General features: G+C 39.8%; 1 protein-coding gene across 10 annotated transcripts in view; it reads right to left on the bottom strand.

The window, feature by feature from the left end:
- Positions 1–17721, bottom strand: part of LOC110955016 (teneurin-3) — a 753086-nt gene that overhangs the window by 252626 nt on the left and 482739 nt on the right. The window contains exon 1 of one of the 10 annotated variants that reach the window (XM_051945613.1): positions 5653–6207. The exons of the other annotated variants lie outside the window; for them this stretch is intronic. The gene's annotated coding sequence lies outside the window, so the exon portion shown is untranslated. Of the gene's footprint in view, positions 1–5652; positions 6208–17721 lie in introns of those variants that run through there. 10 annotated transcript variants of the gene reach the window in all.

The raw sequence follows: 17721 nt of genomic DNA, 5'->3' as shown, positions 1-17721 counted from the left end.
AAAACACAGTATGCATGTGTGTGGGTGTGTGTGCACGTGCGTATGTGTGCGTGCGTGCGTGCGTGCGTGCGTGCGTGCGTGCGTGCGTGCGTGCGTGCGTGCGTGCGTGCGTGCGTGTGTGTGTGTGCTCAGGTGCTGGCGATACTTGTGGGGACAAAATGTCCCCACAACTGTAGGAAAATCGAAAACAATGTCACTTGTGGGGACCTCATTTCGGTCCCCACAAGTTTAAACAGTGTTTTCTTGGCCATGTTGTTGTTACTGAAACAAGTAAAAGTGCAAAAACATTTCTTTAGGGTTAGGTATTGTTTTGGTCTGGGTTAAGGTAAGGGTTAGGGTAAGGGTTAGGGTTAGGTATGAATGGGAGTCAATGGTATGTCCCCACAATGATAGAAAAACACAGTATGCATGTGTGTGGGTGTGTGTGCACGTGCGTATGCGTGTGTGTGTGTGTGTGTGTGTGTGTGTGTGTGTGTGTGTGTGTGTGTGTGTGTGTGTGTGTGTGTGTGTGTGTGTGCCAGTCTGCGGCATTTTAGGAGTAATTGAAACTTTTATTTTTTGAGTAATAGCCCCATCTGGAGTAATGCAGTCCATCAGGAAAATTAGTCACACACACACATACACGCATGCACACACATACAAAAAATATATACATGCAAGGGCAAGCCACTGTCTTGCATTCATTCCTTAACTCCTGTATCAAAGTGATGTCCTTCCTCTGATGACTTTCATCATGGCTCGGCTTTGAAACATAAATACACTCGCGCGTACACACACACACACACACACACACACACACACACACACACCCTGACCCCTATATCGCAGACACTCACTCTATCACATACATCCCTCTCAAAGGTCTTGTTGCTAGGAGATAGTGCTCTATTTGTGGAGAGAGAGTAATAGAGAGACATAGAGTGAGATATATATATATATATATATATATATATATATGTATGTATGTATGTGTGTGTGTGTGTGTGTGTGTGTGTGTGTGTGTGTGTGAGTGTGTGTGCATGTGCGTGTGCTCGTGCACGAGCGTGCAAAGTGTGTGCGTGTGTGTGTGTGTGGAGGGGGGGTGTTCATTGTGTATGTGTGATAAAGTGATGGAATAAACGAAAGGAAAGTACAGGAATGAGTAGTGAGGAGAGTCAAGTTCTTTTAAAGCAGGATGAATCTCCTGAGACGTATCTTCACACGGTCTCTTTCTCGCTCACACACACGCGCGCACACACACACACACACACACACAATCACAGAGAAACACTGGCGACTTGTTCCTCAGATTTGGACTAGAAAAATAACACTGGCTAGGACCATGTGTGTGTTCTTGCAGTGCATGCATGGCTGCTCATGTGAATGTGTACATATCCGTGCAGCACCCTGAATGCCTGTATGTGTGTGTGCGTATGTGTGTGTGGGGTGTGTGTGTGTGTGTGTGTGTGTGTGTGTGTGTGTGTGTGTGTGTGTGTGTGTGTGTGTGTGTGTGTGTGTGTGCAGTGGTGGGCTCCAGCAGGTCATATAATGGTTGGTTGGTCACATTGTCTGCCTCAGCGGTCAGCCCTTCACACACCCTGTCCCCTTAATCTGCAAATACATCTCTAATAATCTGATAAAGCCTGCAGAAAAAAATAAAATCCTCATCTGAAACACTGACGCAGAAAATCACATCTACAGGGAGAATCACACGCTCTTCCACTGCCTTCAAACTGTGATCTTTCTAAGAATAACAAATATTCAGGAAACTTCAAATTTCATGTTGGAAAACAAATTTTACTTCATGTATTTATTTATTTATTTATTAGTAGTAGTAGTATTATCATTTTTGCAGGAATGCAATAACAGAGGCTACATCTAATCAGAGCAGAAAAGATAACTGATTTCTTTCTTTAAAAAAAAATCAAAGCAAGCTGCTCATTTCAGTCAATTAATAAAAAATGATATGTGAAAGGAAGATTCAAGGATTCACATCCATTCAAATTATGCTTTTTTGCTGTTACAGTACAAATAGCAGTTATTATTTAATCGTCACACCGCAAGTCATTAACTTTGAGCTTATACTAGATTTATATGTGCAAATGGGGCCTTACAATGTTGTATGAGCAAAACAAGTGAGATGTTCCACAATCACACAGTTAGAACTTAACAAATGTGCCCATGAAAACTAACTTTACTGAACTATACTTTTTTAGTGTTTTTTCTCATTAGTGTAACTACCGGTGGAATGCAGCAGCTGTCTGTGCTGCTTGACTGATTGCATTGTCTCTCCCAGTGGTTGGTCTGAAACTCACAGTCCTCCTAATCCACTATTCAACATTCCACGGAACCAGAAATACGCTCAAATATGTGAACAAAATTTACCTTGACTAGCACGCCAGTTGTATCCACCAAAATATATTTAGCCAAATCCTTGATGAGATTTACTGAAAATGTATTCTATTTTTTACTGAAAGCCACATATGCACTATTAGAAACAACATATTTTTAAATTTTTACCCACTCATGTTACACAAAACACCTGTTAGGAAAAAAATCACAGTAACATTAAGAAATGATACTATCTTGTAGTAGTATGAAACATATCCTTAGCACAGGCACTTAGCACTCAAGCAGCATAAAGCCCAGGAGATGTAAATATTGGAAGCAATGTTCCCAAAGAAATAATTCTCTCACTTTGAGCTATTTCAAACCCTCATCAAGACACATAAGTGAACACATACAAGCAAGTAAGTTACTATTTGCCCTTTTATGCAAAACTGCCGATGAATTCAATAAGAAAAGAATGTGCTATTTTATAGCCCCTTTATTCTTCCTCTGATGTCTTATCATTCCTAATAGGCCCGCTGGAATCTTAATCAGTTGCACATGTTCGTCTTTCTACTACTGTCTCTGCCGTCCTTTCTTTATGGTCTGTCCATCCACAGCCGTTTTTAAGCATGTTTCCTCTCACACTGACAGTTTAATTCCTTTAATCCATCACCTACTTCCTCTTTTGCTTCGTTACTGACGCATGTTTTAAGGAGCGTCTCAAAATTTATGTTTCCAATTGAAAAGGTAGAGGGGGCAGTAAGAGGATAACACTGCAAAAGACACACACACACACACACACACACACACACAGAGAGAGAGAGAGAGAACGCAATGGAATGCAAATCTCTGTGTCTGGAAGCGATTAGGCAAAAAGCAAAAGCCCGTCTTCTCTTTCTGTATCTGAGCAGTCCAGTCCAGCCACCCTAACCCTCACCTCATCCCACACACACACACACACACACGCACACACATACGCACGCACACAACCCATTATGCCTTTGAAAATACACAATAGTAAAAGCAGAAGCGTGAAAGCCAAATCAGATCGACTCATACGTCCCTGAGTTTATGCACCTTTCCCTGGGTTAAATATACTATACCCACCTCTGCCACTGTGACAGACAGCGAGGGGATAGGGTTACACATGTAAACATGCTTTTCCATTTTCACTTCATCATTCTTTCAATTTTTTCCGCTTATGAGAAATCAAAGTGAATCGAGGACAGATGTTTTTAATGGTGGGTCAGATAGGAAGATTTGGGTTTACGTCTATATTTTTAGATCATTTAAGAAAATGTGTACGCTAACCATTATTTAACCCAACCTATTAACATATCGCTGCTTCGTGTGAGACTCACACACACGATAAAAATATAAATGCATGAGCATGGTATTTTATTAATAAATAAAATAAGTATTTCAGTACAAACTGAAGACAGTGTTCTTCGTCCATTTACATTCTGTATTTTGGAGCTAAGATCCAAACCCTCTTCATAAAATGTGAAGATTGAAGAGAAGGAATGACTTCACAGACAAAGTCCAGCCAACAAGGAAGCGATGCGTCCTTGTCATCAGTGAGAGGTAAAAGAAAAGTACTGATCTGAAGACATTAGGCTGACTTTGACTAAAGAGCATTAGACTGCAGCTACTGCAACACACACGGACACATGCAGAGTCTGAGGTGTATCGAAAACCAATGCTAAGGATTTCTGCCCCACTAACAGTGTAATTTAGAGTGACAAAAACCACGAAATATATACATAGAAAAACGTTTAGCATTTTAAAAGTAATCTTTATAATACAAATGTGTGAGAGTAAAATAATTTCATATACAGATGTATTATCTGTTCATCCTTTTTAGATGTATCAAAGATAACTTAAACAGCTTAAAAGTACGCAGTATAAATGACGTGCTGGATGCTTTTTTTTTTTCACCATTCCACTCTACAGTTCACCCTGTCTGCAAGACAGTTTTTAACTTTAAAGGCCAACATGAAACTTTCTGGTGTATTTTCAGTCCAGTTGTTTCTTAAATGTTGACTGCTGGAACAGTGTAAGTTGTTGCAGGTCTTTAAAAAAATAAGCCATTAATTCACACACACTGACAGCTGTTGACCTTATGATGTCCAGTATTTTCTCGTATGTTAGTACTGGACATAATTCTGTTTTTCTTTACAACCGCATCATGAAAAGTGACAGGATGAGTAATCGTGCAGCTACGGAGTATTTCAACGTCACACACACGAAACAGCTCTACTCTGGATGAGGAGGAACTCTTTAAATGTATTTTTTAATGTCTTCGGCCACTTTGCCGAAAACCATGACTGATAAGAGTTTGTGCTAAATATTTCTCATCATGTCCTCCACATTGATTGGCAGCATAATGAAGGTAATAATGCCATGTCCATTTCCTTCGAATGCTGCCCCTATATAATGGCCTCAAAATCAAAACCAGACCTTGAAGCTAATGCTTACAATATGATTAAGCACTGAAATATTTATACATGTGAGTGTCCCTGTGTGTGTTTGTGTGTGCGTGGGTGTGTGTTAAGAGGATTGTTGCACAAAGATAAAAAGCAGTAGCCACTAAATGATTGGTAGTTTTGACAACTTTGCTGATTGACTGATATAGTAAATGACTGCAGTGGCTTGTTGACTAGTAAGTGGCTGAGATATAAAAAAAAAGTTCAATTCAAAAAGCAAATTAAAAGAAATTCCAAAGTTTGACTATTTGCCAGCTTAATGACTGCTGACTTACCAACTTGCCATTTGCTTCAGTTGGGAAAGTGTGACCAAGTTTTTTTTTAAAAACGTGAAAAAAGAAGACAGGAGAGGAACAGAACAAAGACATTAAATAGAGGGGGGAAATGGGGGGGCCAAAAAACGAATAAAAGTGAAATGAGAGTAAGGGAAAGGGGGTGGGGTGTAAACTCCAGAGAACTGAAATACACTGCTTGGCTCAGATGCGTAAAGGCTTTTCCCTCTCCCTCCCCTCTCCTTGTCGCTCTGTTTTGCCACTTCCTCACCAAATCTAACTATGAGGCCCCAGTCTGGCACTGCTTTAACACACACACACACACACACACACACACACACACACACACACACACACGCAACAAGCACACGCACGCACACAGATTGGTTGTGTTGTTTTGTCAATGAGTTTACATTGAGTCAGTGAATTAACACAATGACAGACAATTGACTATAGAGCGAGCAGTTTGCTATGCCATGCACACACGCGCGCGCGCGCGCACACACACACACACACACTGAGACACCGCCGGGCTGTGGAGCTGAGAAAGAAAGGAACGAAGGAAATCCAACTGAGTGCTCTACCTTGTCTGTGTGAGTACTCCAGTTTCGCCCGACTCAAAGGGTTAACGCTTCCAAAAAACACATAGGATCCTTTGAGGAGGCTGGCATCAACACAGAGTGGCCCTGCTACCGATGGGAGAACACCGGGACACCTCCGTCTGGCTTCTCGCTCTGATTTCTCACAGAAAAACACCAGCCTTGTTTTCGGAGGTTTGCTGTCACTTCTGTCTTGCCCTGCCTGTGGGACGGCCTCAGTCTTTTCTCTGACTTCTTGTTCTCGTCCAGCCTCTGGGCTCCATGCGAGGGATGGAGAATGGAACAGAGTGGAGAGGAGGGCACCGCGCTCCTGCTTCACCTCTTCTCTTCCCTTCTTTCTCCCTCCTCTGTCAGCTGCAGGAGAGCCGGGATTGCCGTCCTTTATTCTCCGCTCCGGTTCCCTCTTCCTCTGCCTGTGTGAGTGTGCGTGAACGCCGTCTCTCTCTCTCTCTGCTCGCCTATTCTGCCACCTCTGCTGCGTGTGTGTGCGCGCCGTCTGACTCCCCTCTCTCCCTCTCCCTCCCCCGTCCGCTTCTGCAAGTTTGAAGCTCTCTTGCTGGGTGAGCGAGGAGAGAGGCGGAGCCGTGAGGGCATGGGGGAGCGCAGGGAGGGCTGGGATTGGCTGACAGGAAGAAGGGGGTGAGTGAGGTAGAGAGAGTGAGAGGGGAAGGGAGGGAGGGAGGAGCTGGGTTTCTGCTTTCTGCATTTGGAGGCTGGAGGTGTAGATGTGTGGAAGGAGGCACTCCCTCTCTCCCTCTGCATTCTTTTGCTCTGATCTCCCCAATTTCATGACCACATATGTATTCATAGCAGAGCAGCTACACCTCTCAGCCGCTTATACATGAGCCCTCTCTTTCTGTCTCACAGCCACACATTTGCACACTCTCTGCAGTTCTACGTGTGAGGAGCAGTTAGGCTCTGAGGCAGCTGTATAAACCAAAGGTACTCAGAGTGAAAGAGGAGCCACTGGGCTTAACCTTAGACACATAAGTGGGTCTAAAATGACCTGGTGAGGTTGTTCCCTTGTAATAATAAGTTTTTTGGATCATGTCATATTCCAGCTATTCCTTGAAAAACATGTTTTGATATCTTTCCATTTAAATTTGTAAGTTACCTTTTATACTTTTAAAGAAATATTTGTATTACTACCCCAAGCTCTTTGTCACTGATAATATCATACAAGAGGTGATGCAGCGCACAAAGCTGGAGGGACGGAGAGCAGCAACAGCTGAAGGAAAAGAGTGGAAAAATATCTACACAATGGATGTTGGCATCCTTCCATTTCTGTTTGGTGTAATTTTCTTCTTTTTCAATGATCAAAATGTTCAAAATCAGTTATAAAGTGAAAAATAAACATATTTCAAACATGAACTCATTGTTGTGTGGACAACAATACAATACAAACAACAATGTAAATTATTATTGTTAGCCAAAATGACCAAAAACGGCATAAAAACACATTAATTCTTACACGTCATTTTTGACCCACTTATGGAAGAGTGTAGGGTCCAATCACTCGTGTATCTCAGAATTACCTCGACGGAGCTCGACAGTAGAAGGACTTACGGACGTGAGACAAACACACACATGCAGGCAGCCATACAGAACACACACACTTGAAAGCTTCACAAGATTTCCTATTCAGGGTTTTTTTTTTAATTCTTCAAGTTTTTTTCCTAAATTTGTACGTTTCATGTTTACATTTAAATGAATTTTAAAAAATCTAAAACAGTAAATACATAATCAAATATTCAGTGTTCTTTTAAATGTGTGCGCTTCACAGTGAATTGACAGTAAATCGGTTAAATAGATCTACAGAGAAAAGCTGTACGTGTGTGTTTTGTGTAAGTGTGTTTACACGTGACTGCAGCTGTCACTTATTTTGTGAGTACAGAAAACCTTCAACATTAATCTTTTTAAGCTAAATAATCAACATAATATTGCATTTTTCTAGGAATTTTTTATTAACTATCAATGATTTAAATTAAATTTCATAATATTTTTAAACACCACATTTCAAATATCACAGCTGAACAGAGTGATAAACTGATCGTTGATCTGGAACATTAAAACACTTTTAAAATAACTTGTCTCATTATAGATCATTTTTCCTTTTGGTATTTCTTTTATTTTTATTTTTATTTTCTTTTGATATTGTTATAGTGTTATTTTTTAAAAATGCATTTTTTTATTGTGGAGGACATATAAATTAACAGAAGCTTCAATTAGCACAGGAATTGTTAAGTGTGAAAGGACTGACACAATAAACATATTTGGAGTAAAACCATCTACACAAGATGACCTTCATTTACAAAATACACTCAAATTAATGACAGCAAAAAGAACAGTCTTTGCAATTTGTAAGCCACAGTTCCCTCTTGACAGATACACAGACACACAGTTTATGCATGACTGTTAGTTCGTCCAGTTCTACATCAGTAACAGGGGGCCGAAAATCACTCAAACTATTTAGTTTTGTTACCCCTGCACACACAAGCATGTACCAAACTGTCCTCCTTTTCCATTCTCTAAAGAGAGAATCGACAAAACAACATGAGTTCGGTTTGGATGACTTCACTGCACAAAAGCCACAAGAGAAGGACCATAATGCCATTGCAGTGATCACACAGAGAGCATCAATATGACACATCCGCTTCAACAAAGCAAAGGCAGGCAGCGTTTAGTGAAAAGGCTTGATGAGCGCAGGGTCCTCCAGAACAACTGTGACAGTGACATGCAATACGACTCAGTGTCTTCCCCCAAACGTTAAGAAAATTTTTAGGGGCAAGACAAAAAAGACAGCAGTCTTTTCACATGTGAAAAACACATACATTTTGCAGTGTTTATATGTAGTAGCCCTTCTGAGTAGAATAACAAGGACTGCAACAAAATGGGAGACTGACAGAGTGTTAAGAAAGAAGTGTGTATGATCCCAAATATATATCAAAGAAATTACTGCAAGACCCACTGCAGCTTTAATTCTACCGTGTGCACTAGTGATCTGTAGCCTCTGTCCAGGTACCAAGACTTTGAACTATGTGTTTTCTATTCATTAGCCTTGGTTCGAGGAATGTCCATATCTAGCAATCTCCTGCACATTTAGCGCTGCAGTTTCAACCATAAACACAAAATGGTGAGGTCACAAAAAGTGCTAAAACTGACAAATTGAAAGAACTGGTATTAAAGTTTTATGGCCACATTATGTCAATAATGTATAGAGTAGTGTTACTGCAGAACAATAAATACACTTCAAATACATTCTCTATTGTAATAATGATTTTGACCAGATAACACAAAGTAAAGCATATGCACATACACCGTAGCTTGACTTCAAGAAATCCTGCTACAAATGAAAATCAAAATTATGAGCTCAACAAAGAACCCAATGATTTTTCATGAAGGATGATGTGGGGAAAAATAGTGTGTTACAAATGATAAACAAAACATGCATATGAATGACACATGGAAGGATATGCTCATTTTATTTCCTCTCATAAAATTAGGCTAGATCATTTCATGAGCTCATTTGAATCTGAAATGTAAAGATAAATGATCTTCTGCCCAAAGACCTAATTTAGCAACATACACAACTGCACACACAACCTAAATATTTTATTAATCTATACATCATCATCTCACATACACACAGAAGCTAATGATATAAGCATCATCTCCCATAGAGGTTAATGGTGTATTGATTTTGGCATAGGGGCCGTTGGCAAGGAGATGAGAAAATAAAGTGTGGAATTATCTCCAATCCTTAATACTTCAGTTTTTATTAGACATTTCCCTGGTATATGCATTCACTACATATCTCCGTACAAATGTACTTATTGTAAATGCATTATTGCACCTCACCATGACCAGGGGTCCTGCCTAGGGTCCGTATTGGCTACCCTGAAACAGCGCACTGGAAGTCAGAGGACTGAAGCCAACCAAGAAGTGAGTGTCAGATTATGCAGCAAGTAATCTCCCACTAAACAGGAGTCCTGTCACAATAAATGAGCCAGTGGCAGAAGAGTGAAATATTTCTGTAAGGTTTGACAAACAACACTATGAGTCTGAGATTCTTATGATGAAAAGGTTTTTCTGTCATTTTGATATTACTGATATTCACAGTTGAAAATTACGGAGTTGTTTTATAGTAACTGCTGATAAAAACCTGGTAGCTTCCAGTTTCCAGAAGTATGAAAAGAATGGATTGCTGTCAAACTGAGACCGTCCTTTGTAATAAATGTGTAAGGAGTTTAAAACTATCCAAGCTGTTTAAAGTTAGTCTAAAGTCAGTGTTGCATGGAATACTAAATTAAAAAAGAACTACACAATTGCCAATATAAGTCATGTGACTGCAGCTTCTGAAGCCAGGAAAGGACCTGTTTCTTCAACGTTGGTCTTGATAAACATATTCTGCCTGTTAGGAAGGACCTGCCACTGCAGCAAAAATACTTTTTCAGACACGTCAAAGAGGATGAAGGGATCAGTATATGCAGTGTTTGTCAAATGTTCCAGTAGTATTCTCAGCACACCTTTCTGATGTCAAGGCAGATGGTTTTGTCGGGCATTGTTTTTTGCTTTTTGAAACCCACAGTCATGTCCACTTCATGCAGCAATTTGCCAGACAGCCAGAGGTGTGACAGAAGATAGTTTAAATTTTCTCTTCTTTTTTTTCTGTCACCTTTGTTGCTGACAGTCAAGTGCAACACCATGAGTATTCCCATTTGAACAGCTGTCTTTTCACACTGAGCATGGCTGTTAAGAGCAGCTATAACAATTTTAATTTCTGATCATCTCATCTGTTTCCAAGCATACCCCAGACTGTAGCCTTACTGGTTTGGTAACAAACACAATAACGTAGCAAACTCTGGCCAGAATCAAACCATGGTCACTTCCATGCCTATAAAAGAACGTACTTTGATCAGAAGCGCATGGTGGAAATTTGCTTCTTAATGAAGTTGTTGGCAACATTAGTATTGGTCATCAAATATCTGATTTTACCATTGAACTACCAGTCTAATATTGTACTTTACAGAACAGACAATGGATCCCCGAAATGTAGAACAAGCGGTGAGCACTACACTAAACTATATATTTTTCACATGCAGCTTCAAATAGAAAATTCACATTTACATTTTTTGTATTTAGGCCGTTATTGTAGTCCTCACACTACATGGAGACACTGCTGATCACAACTGAGCTCGAAAACGTGATTGTGTTTTAGTCTGGATGGGTAGAAACAGAGACTGTAGGAAACAGTAAGCACGCACATCCATGTTTGGTTTCTGATTGGGTCTTCACTGTTGTGGTGTGTTGTTCCTTGATTTGTCACTCAACGACAACCACAGTCAGAGCTGCACTGCTAAGAATGTGTAGGTGGATCAAGATTACTAGACATGCAAAATGTTATACTCACTTGACTGTCAGATTTTTTTTTTTTATCGTAAGCTCCATATAATTCATTACTTGATACATGAAGGTCACATCACAACAAAAGTTTTGTGATTACACAGATTGCTTCTGGAAATTGTTATTATTTTCTCTCTTCCAGTTGTCAGCTTGAGAATTTGTAGTTTATTAGTTTCTTCTCCTCCCCAGTCATCTAATAATGTACTGTATCTTTGACTTTAAATGTGACTGATAGTCCCTAAAGTCAAATGTCCTCGATTTTCTGCTTCAGAGTGCCTGACTCAAAAAGAGGAATGTTTCGAGGAGAAGGGATTGCATTTGAATCTCATGCATTATAGAACAATATCCCAGATCAAATTTAAATTTTGGTGAGAAAATATGGCCTTCTATTTATCTAAGTTTGGTCCCCATTCCCTGCGGAAAGAGAATGCTGCAGAAAGAGGTTTGGACTTAGTGGACAGTTTGTTTTTTCTTTTCTTTATCTCCGTCTCTATCCTTCCAGGAGTGAGGCTTTTCTAACACGACTGTATTTGCTGGTGCCCCCCACTGACACACAGAATATAGACTCTATAGGCCTTTAGTGTGTGTGTGTGTGTGTGTGTGTGTGTGTGTGTGTGTGTGTGTGTGATCAATAGAGAGGGGAAGGTGTGTGTGTGTGTGTGTGTGTGTGTGTGTGTGTGTGTGTGTGTGTGTGTGTGTGTGTGTGTGCAAGTTCAGCTGTTCCCGCCATTTAAACACCCTGCGTGTGTGTGTATTTGTGTATTAGTGTGCGTGATACGGGTTCCTAAGCTCTTTCATTTCATTGTATGGGACCCCTACTGGGCAAGTTCACAACCTTTGAGGGAGAGAAGGCAAGAGAGAGATGGAAAAAAAGAGAAATGTGAGGACAAAACAAAACAGGGGAGAGGGAGACAGAAAGAAAAAGACAAAGTGTGTGTGTGTGTGTGTGTGTGTGTGTGTGTGTGTGTGAGAAAGAGAGAGTGGCTTAAACAAGCCAACCGGTGAATTAAAGAGCTAAAAAAGCAATGAGGCGAGAATTCTAAACCAGCAGAAGGAAGGAAAAAGAGAGAAAAAGAAAAAGAGCTTTCTTCTTTTTCTTAATCCTTTATTCAGCATGTGGGGATTTGAGTCGATGGTGAGATAACGTAGTGTAACTCCCACTGATGGTAGTGTGTGTGTCTGTGTGTGTATGAGTGTGAGAGCCACTCTGAGTTTGGACGTTTCAACCTCCTGGCCAGACTAAGAAATAACTGTAATCATCTTGACCAGTGCACCCCGTAGCTGTGTGTGTGAGCAAGAGAGAACAGCCTACAAATGTGTGTGTGTGTGTGTGTGTGTGCGCGCGCGCGTGTGTGTTAAGGTGGTTAGTGTGTGTGTTGGTATTTCGGTGTGTGCGTGCACATTACCCTGTCAACCTTTGTGTAGCCCATTCTAAATAACAGTGATTACTAAGATCATGTGGGGGTGGACTAAACCATTTAGGATAAATGATGGCGACCTGCTGTTTTACCCACCTGTGGTTTAAGCGCAATGTACAATAACACAGAAGCACGCAAAAACAACCAGACAAACAAAAAATAAATAAATAAAAAGGAAATAATAATAACTGCATGCACAAACCCACGCAAATTAGTACCTTTTCAGAGTCACACAAAGATGTAATGATTGGGCACACACACTCAACCTTGTCAAACAGCTCCAAACATACAAAAAACTGGTTGATATAAAGAGAACATGTACACACTCTCTCTGTTTCTATGGAAAAAACTAATTCAGTATGTGTGAATAAGATCTTCGGATGTCACTCTCAGCTATCAAATATCAAAGTGTACATAAATTTACAGGATAGTCTGTGTCAGTTTAGCACACACACACACACACACACACACACACACACACACACACACACACACACACATACTAAATATGACAATTTCTCTTGTTTTTAGACATGTCTGTGAACAGTGTGGACTATGTAGTATACACTGATGACATAATACACAATAAAAATCTTTATATTATTTTTTTATTACTTGTCAAACTGAATCCTATTGTTGGCAAAACAACATAAGTATTGAGAATTCAAATATGGCATTGTTTTTTTCAATGAAAATGGATTATATTACACAAAAGTGTAGTGAAATGTGTACACTGTATGTGCATTACTGAGCTACTAAGTGCTTCAAACTATGTAGTTCATTAAAAGACATGTCCAAAGAACACACATACACTTGTTTAAATTCCAGGAGTACTCCAACATATTTTACACCAGCAATGTCAATCATCACTGCTTATTCAGTCATTTTGGTACCTTCATGTGACTGAAAACATTTTGGGAGGATTTGGTCTGCTGATCACTTGTACATACTCTGCATATGCAAAGGAAACACCTTCTAAAAGGTGACAGAAAAAACAGTTTCATTGTCTTTTTCCTTTGTTAAAGAAGTGAGGTGAGAAATGAAGCACAGAGAGAATGAATGAGAGCGATGAGTGAGAGATAAAGAATTATCCTCTGGTCAAGAGAGAAAACAAAAAAGTGTGTTTGAAAGTGTGATAAAATGGAATGGTGACAAAAGGAGCTTTTCTGGTAATAGGACGCAAAATGTGCTCATGACAGTGATGTAAACTTGATATATTTGTTAGTGTGTAGGAAACAGAGTCAAATTAAAAATAACATCTGGTTCATAGAAAGCCATGAAAACCTATGCTGACCTGGCACCTCCCTTAAGAATAGATAATATTTATTTTCATTGCATCCTATTACTGAAAAATTCCCCTATCTGACAAGTTAGATTTAAACTGAGATTAAAGAGACTCATGAGTTATTCTCCTAAGATGTGGCTGGATAGTATTCAAAATATAAAAAAGAAAAAAAAATCCAACCCATTACCGACCACATTAGTGCACGAGTACATCCCTTTTACGCCTTGCCACTGACTTCTTCTAATATTTACCTGCAGGGCAGACTCCTGAGAAGGCTTTTGTCTTTTCCTTTACAATGTTAACTTTAATTTTCAGTAAAGTTTGAAACTTTACACACATTATGATAGATTATCAACTCAGGTTTCCTTGCCATAGCAAAGCTGGTCAAATATCAATAACAGTTAAAAACTTTTAAGAGATCAAAGGGACCATTTGGATCAAACCTGGACCCCATCTCAAAAAAGTGATTTGCAGCAGATTCTTACAGTTGATTTGCTGCTTTCTGTTCTCATTGTTATTCCTTCTTCTCGCTTCACAACTCTGTCTATTCTGGCTCAAAGTCACTTTCTTGATAGTATATTTCATTTTTCACGTTCTGCTAAAAGCCTACAGAGATCATGCCAAAATCACACAAATGAACTGCACATGCACAGAATGTATAGGTATTACGACAGCTTTGAGTTTTTAATCTGCATTTCAGACTTGTTTTTAATGAAACAGTTTATTGGTTAAACCGACTTCTGTCTTGGAACATAAATTATAAAGAGCATGTTTTATATGTTTATCCTGCATTAAGCTTTGTTTTCATACTAAGCAACTACTAGAAATACTTGTTTATGTCGTTTCACTTACTTTTTTCAGTGTTCATTTTATACATTATATAAAACATCTACTATTAACATCACATACAGAATCACTTCTAAGTGTTGCTTCAGGGAAACACATGCAGAAACAACTCAACTTCTACATTGAATTGTTATTCAGAAAAAGGAACTGAACTGAACATTTCAGGTTATTTAAAACAACCACAGAAAATACATTCTGAGAAATAAAAACACTGTTTTCGTCATCTGTCTCTTTCATTTTATGTGTCCCATAGATACAGAAGGCCTATAAAGGGTGTGTGTGTTTGGTGCATTAGGAGAGAGTCTACGTAAGGTTAAAAACAAATAGAAGGTTTTAATTAGAGATTGTATACTCCAGGACCAGATGTGTGAATGTGGGTATGTGTATGTGTATGTGTGCAAATAGTGCATATGAGCATGCCTAAAAGAACATGGTCTCCAGCTGGTAATGATATTTGCTAGTTTGCCTTGGCTATGGCGTAGTTCTCTGTTTCATAGAAATCGCACGCACGCACGCACGCATGCACAGTGTGACTGTGCGTTACCCTCGAGTCAGATATTTGGCTTGCCTCATGCAACGCAATACAAAGAGGGCGCTATTCATCCAGCTCAAACTGGGCTTGAGGTTTCAAAGTTTCTCGCTGTTTGAGGATTGTGAAAGAAGCACAAAGCTGATTAAAAGAACAACAAAAGCCACCAATTTCATTTGCAGTCATTTTACCCATATAGTGCATGTGGCAATAATATTCTCATATTTGCTGTTACAAAGAATAAAAGGTCTATGCCTTACTCGTCCGCCTTACAGTGACCCTTAGGGGTTCAAATAATCATTACAATCCAAAATGTGTACATTCAAATGCTGTAATAAACAAAAGTTTACTAAACTAAATATAAACTAACCACAGCTTATCAAATTGTCCGAATAAATAATAGCCTAAACTTTAAAAATTCTGTCCATGTGTGAAAATAACTTCATACTTTACCAACAGTAACACAAAAACATCCTGACAGCTGTACTATAGCTCAGGACTCAACACGAGGTCGGCTGTGATGTGACAAATCATTGAACAGCAGTTCATCGACTGTGACTCTGTGTGTGCCATTCACCTGAAAAGGAAAGTCAAAAAACGCACACAGTGTGAAGTGCCATTAGATCCTCACCAATGCTGTCCCCGTGTCAGGGATAATTTACAGTTGTGAGTAATTAAAGTTACTGCTGGTGTCCCATGTGTGTGAATGCAGCAGCTCTTTCTCTCTTTGGAGATGCTAATATAGATCCAGGTGCTGTCTGATGCTGCAGGTATTTGATAAAGTCAGAGAAAGACTCAGAAAAACACCTGGAACTGTTCCTGTTAACATTTTGTCTAAAATCTGAATTTCATTTACTATTGGTGAGTGACAGTAATACTACAGGAAATTGTGGAGCAAAGTGGAGGGGAAAGATGCTTTGTGATTTTGACACACATTGTATCTATGTTTTCTCTATAGTGTTTTTGGACCAATATTGGTGCTGAAATGTGGAAAAAGCCTTCCCTAAATCTCTTCACAAAATTCTAAGTTGTTCACTTGAGCACGCCTATCTGTATTGCAGACTTTTGCTGTACACAGAGCAAATAGCACAGAAATGCTATTAGGTTCCTAGGATTGCTGCTCTGACTTGGAAAAGTGAGCAGGGCTCTCATTCAGACATGAAGCATTCATGTTCAGTTGGCATCAGATTAACAAAAAGGAGTGCATGTCTGAAAGGAGCAATTTCTCTATCAGAAATATTTGTGGAGTACAAGCTGATATTTTGACCAAATGATGGCACCAGAGGAACCACTGGAAATCATCCCCTGGGACCATGAAAATCAGTACACATACTGTGCAAAGGCCAGGACTCGATCATCATCACAACAGCAGCTGTGTTGTGAACTTTTCACCCTGGGTTCTTTATCTATGTGTGTGTGTGTGTGTGTGTGTGTTTGTGTATGACAGAGAAAGACAGAGACAGGGATGCACCATAGCAGGTGGTAAATAGAGTTACCTTATATCAGTTATACACACATATACAGGGGCAGGGCCCATATTAAGTTACAATGTAGAAGAAGACTGAACAAGTATAAGCGGATTACAAATACCTTGAGTGTGCAATATGAGTGAGATAAGACCTGAGAGAGTGGGGTGGTAGTAGTTGTGGGGGATGAGGGGATGGTGGAGGGAAGGGGCCGAGAGAGGGAGACAGAGAGAAAGAAGGAGGTAAAGTAATTGAAAGTGGATGACTCATTCATAAGAAATGTTTCACCTTCCTTTCACACAAGCTTTTGATTTTTTTCTCTCCCTTTTTTTTCTCTCCTTCCTGCTCCTTTCTCACTCTCTCCTTTGTTCTCTCCTTTTAGATGATGTGATTAGTTAAAAGCCTCCATCCGCTCATCACACTGATGGAGATGGAAGCAGAGAAGGCTGCACATGCATGGCCCTATGCATGTGATGTGCATGAGTGTGTTTGGCTCAAAGCACAGGTGCCACTCAAAAACCACCTCCTCACCCTCTGGTCTTCAAACCTGCACGCACGCACGCACGCACGCACGCACGCACGCACGCACGCACGCACGCACGCACGCACGCACGCACGCACGCACGCACGCACACACTTCTCTAAATTTTGTGTTTAATTCATTCTCCATGACACTGAAAAAAATCATTAAAGATATTAATTCCCAGTGTTGCTCTTTACCCTTTATATTGTTGTTATTTTCCAGAATAATACCAAAGTATTTATTTTCACAGATCAGAGCAGTAATTTTCACCAGTGTTGTTTAACCACCAAGAGATTGACTTGCTCATTTGGTTACTGCCTGTTTATTACTTTCTCGCCAACACCCCACCAGGAGCCTTTAAAGACGGAACGATAAAGGATTTTATTGCCCCCTGGTAAAAATGGATGAGCATATCTGGGGATGATAGGGTTTGTTGATCAATATCTATGACTCAGTAATTACTCTGTGTTTAAATAAAAGCCATGCAAAATTTGTTCAGCTCATAAATGCCCAGAGAAATCCACTTAGAACACACGTCCTTTATGTTACTCAATATCCCTCTGCAACTCACACAGGCACAGTTT

The sequence above is a fragment of the Acanthochromis polyacanthus genome, chromosome 3, assembly GCF_021347895.1.
Source record: "Acanthochromis polyacanthus isolate Apoly-LR-REF ecotype Palm Island chromosome 3, KAUST_Apoly_ChrSc, whole genome shotgun sequence".
Lineage (NCBI taxonomy): Eukaryota > Metazoa > Chordata > Actinopteri > Pomacentridae > Acanthochromis > Acanthochromis polyacanthus.
This window is presented reverse-complemented; position numbering and strand designations above follow the sequence as displayed.